The following is a 4,555-nucleotide window of genomic DNA, read 5'->3' as shown; positions in this document are numbered from 1 at the left end:
AAGCCCTCCGTGATGACGGCCCTCTCCGGTGGAGCTCCGGAACAGGCCCCAAGATGGGATCTCGTGGATACAGAAAGTTGCGGCGGTGGAATTAGGTTTTTGGCTCCGTCTCTGTTCGTTTGGGGGTACGTAGGTATATATAGGAGGAAGAAGTACGTCGGTGGAGTTTCGGTGGGCCCACGAGGGTGGGGGCGCGCCTCGGGGTATACGGCACGCCCCCTACCTCGTGCCCACCTCGAAGCTTCCTTGGCATAGGGTCCAAGTCTCCTGGGTCATATTCGGGAAGAAAATCATGTTCCAGAAAGGTTTATTCCGTTTGGACTCCGTCTGATATTCCGTTTCTTCGAAACACTGAAATAGGCAAAAAACAACAATTCTGGGCTGGGCCTCCGGTTAATAGGTTAGTCCCAAAAATAATATAAAAGTGGAAAATAAAGCCCAATATAGTCCAAAACAGTAGATAATATAGCATGGAGCAATCAAAAATTATAGATACGTTGGAGACGTATCAAACCTCCAACCGAGAAGAACCGGCAAAACCTCCAACATCGAAAACATCATAGAAGATGCATGTGAACTCTGTTTTTGATGAACTCGAGCTTGTCATCAAGATGACCATAAGCTCCAAAACTCACAAAGAGAAGAACCAAACAAGAACCAATAAAGATGATGCAAGGATGCAATGGTTTGAGCTCTCTACGAACGATACGATCAAGCTACTCATCGAGAGCCCCTCTTGATAGTACGGCAATCAATCCTATAACCCGGTCTCCCAACTACCACTATGAGACCAGTAAAATAGAAAACCTATCAATGGAAAACCTTTGTCTTGCACATAGTCCACTTGAGCTAGATGATGACGATCTTGACTTTCTCAAGTTGGACCACCTTTCTTGATTGCGGTGGCTTGGTGAAGACTAGTAGATTGCTCCCCCATACTCCACTATGGGTGAGAAACTCTTACGCACATCTTCACAAGTCCATTGTCACCACAATGGAAGGCAAGCTTCAAGCACTTGATCTCTTCGTGATGCATCACTTGAACTTGCACACGGCAACCTAACCCCACACAGAACTCTCACGAAGACCATGGGTTAGTACACAAAGCGTAATTGACAATGCTTACCATACCATGGGATCACTTGATCCCTCTCGGTACATCTTCTGCGCTTTGTGAGTTGATCAACTTGATTCACTCTTGACTTAGTCTTGATCAACCTTGAACCTTTCCAATTCTCTTCATTTGGATGATGTCTTGAAGGTTGTGACGCCCCCGATTCAATCGTACACTAATCATACACGCAAACGTGTACGATCAAGATCAGGGACTCACGGGAAGATATCACAACACAACTCTACAAATAAAATAAGTCATACAAGCATCATATTACAAGCCAGGGGCCTCGAGGGCTCGAATACAAGAGCTCGATCATAGACGAGTCAGCAGAAGCAACAATATCTGAGTACAGACGTAAGTAAACAAGTTTGCCTTAAGAAGGCTAGCACAAACTGGGATACAGATCGAAAGAGGTGCATGCCTCCTGCCTGGGATCCTCCTAAACTACTCCTGGTCGTCGTCAGCGGGCCGCACGTAGTAGTAGGCACCTCCTGTGTAGTAGGAGTCATCGTCAACGGTGGCTTCTGGCTCCTGGACTCCATCGTCTGGTCGCAGCAATCAGGTATAGGAAGGGGGAAAAGGGGAAACAAAGCAACCGTGAGTACTCACCAAAGTACTCACAAGCAAGGAGCTACACTACATATGTATGCATTGGTATCAAATGGAAAAGGGGTATCATATGTGGAGTAAACTGCAGAATGCCGGAATAAGAGGGGGATAGCTAGTCCTATCGAAGACTACGCTTCTGGCAACCTCCATCTTGCAGCATGTAGAAGAGAGTAGATGGTAAGTTCACCAAGTAGCATCGTGTAGCATAATCCTACCCGGCGATCCTCTCCTCATCGCCCTGTTAGAGAGCGATCACCGGGTTGTATCTAGCACTTGGAAGGGTGTGTTTTATTAAGTAACCGGTTCTAGTTGGCATAAGGTCAAGGTACAACTCTAAGTCGTCCTGTTACCGAAGATCACGGCTATTCGAATAGATTAACTTCCCTGCAGGGGTGCACCACATTTCCCAACACGCTTGATCCCCTTTGTCCGGACACACTTTTCTGAGTCATGCCCGGCCTCGGAAGATCAACACGTCGCAACCCTACCTAGGCACAACAAAGAGGTCAGCATGCCGGTGTAAATCCTATGGCGCAGGGGTCTGGGCCCATCGCCCATTGCACACCTGCACGTTGCGAACGCGGCCGGCGAGCAGACCTAGCCTCCCTTATACAAGAGCAGGCGTTCCAGTCCAACCCGGCGCGCGCCGCTCAGTCGCTGACGTCACGAAGGCTTCGGCTGATACCACGACGTCGAGTGCCCATAACTGTTCCCGCGTAGTTGGTTAGTGCGTATAGGCCAGCGGCCAGACTCAGATCAAATACCAAGATCTCGTTAAGCGTGTTATGCTGACATATCCACGGACGCCGACCAGGGTCAGGCCCACCTCTCTCCTAGGTGGTCTCAACCTGCCATGTCGCTCCGCCTCAAGGTAATAGTCAGGGGCCGTCGGAAACCCAAGCCCACCACTACCTGGGTGGAACCACCTGCCCCTTCAGCCCCCAACATCGGAATCACTTGCGGGTACTCAACGAGCCGACCCGACTTTAGTCACCGCCTGTATAGTATGTATGTATATATGTATGTATATACCCATGATCACTTCCCGAGTGATCACGGCCCGAAAGTATAGCATGGCAGACAGACAAGAATGTAGGGCCACTGATGAAGTAATAGCAACCTATACTAAGCATGTAGGATTGCAGGTATGGTATCAACAGTTGTAGCGACAATGACAGGCTATGCATCAGGATAGGATTAACGGAAAGCAGTAACATGCTACACTACTCTAATGCAAGCAGTATAGAGAAGGGTAGGCAATATCTGGTGATCAAGAGGGGGGGCTTGCCTGGTTGGTCTGGCAAGAGAGAGGGGTCGTCAACACCGTAGTCGTACTGGGTAGCAGCGGCGTCGGTCTCGGTGTCTAGTGAGAGAAGAGGGGAAAGAAACAATAAATATTAAGCAAACAGATGCATGACGATGCATGACATGTCAAGTAACGGTGCTAGGGGTGCCCTAACACGGTATGAGGTGATACCGGTGAAGGGGGGAAACATCCGGGAAAATATCCCCGGTATTTCGCGCTTTCGGACAGATGAATCGGAGGGGAAAATTTGCGTGTTCACTATGCTCGGGATGCGTGGCGGACGAACGGGCTGCGTATCCGGATTCGTCTCGTTGTTCTGAGCAACTTTCATGTATAAAACTTTTTCATCCAAGTTACGGATTATTTTCTATGATTTTTCAAAGATTTAAACAATATTTTGAAATTGTTTTAATTCAAAATTAAATAACAAATTGCTATGTGGAGCCAGCTTTGTGTACACAGAGTGTACACAGAGGCTGACAGTGGGTCAGGGAGGGTCCAGTCAGCAATGAATAGTAAAGGTGGGTCCCAGCTGTCATAGACTTAGGCACTTTTAATTTAATCTATCATTTTAATTTACAGCAGGGCCACATGTCAGCGAAATTAACTAAAAGTTAATTAGTTTTATTAAATTCCTAAGTAGATTTATCTAATCTAAACATGGGCCCCTCTTATCATTGGCTAGCAATTAAACTAACTAGAAATTATCCCCTAAACTAATTTGTACGGCCCGGGCAGTGGTGGCTGTATACACACACAATGCTAGGTGTAAGAGAAGATGGCATTTTGTGATTTTTATAGGATTTAATCCATGCATCGAAAGGATTTGGTTCAGTGGAATAAAATGAAGTTTGTCAAGTATACTTTCTACTCATATTCTTCTTAGACCTGTTAACAATTGTTTAGTGTATGTTTAGAGGCTGTCCAAAGGGTTAGTTAGTGTAGGATTTGCAAAGCTAGCTAGCAGCACCTACAGACTACAGTACAAGCATCAATACAGCAAGTAGCGGTGGGAGCAAGCGGGCTGGGGCGCTGCAGCAGGGGAGGCAAAGCCGTGCACGAGGCGGACGGGCGCGCGTATGCGCGGGCGCGGCGGGGGTGCTCCGGCGGGCGCACGCAGGGAGCGCCGGCGACAGCAGCAAAGTTGCAGGCGAACACAAGTGGCAGAGAACGGCGGCGAGAGCAGCAGCCATCAGCAGCAGAAGCAACTAGCGGCAGCAGCGCAGGTGGGCACGGACAGGCTGCGGCGGTTACACGAGCGCGCAGGAGCGCGGACGCGATGCTTCGATGGCGCCATGGAGAACTCAAGGAGGCGATGTAGGACACGGGAAGCGACGGGGTTGGGTGCTACGGGTTCCTGAGAACTCCAGGAACACGAAGCGGAGCTCGTCGTGAGCTTCGCGAGCAGTGGCCGCGGTGGCGACATGAACTGCGATGGTGAGCTTCGGACGCGACGTCTAGCTAGGCAATGGGCACGGATTAGATGGTGAAACAGAAGGGGTTCGGGCGCCTGCTCACATTGT

Source organism: Triticum urartu, unplaced genomic scaffold, assembly GCF_003073215.2.
Source record: "Triticum urartu cultivar G1812 unplaced genomic scaffold, Tu2.1 TuUngrouped_contig_109, whole genome shotgun sequence".
NCBI lineage: Eukaryota > Viridiplantae > Streptophyta > Magnoliopsida > Poales > Poaceae > Triticum > Triticum urartu.
Note: the sequence above shows the minus strand (reverse complement) of the source record.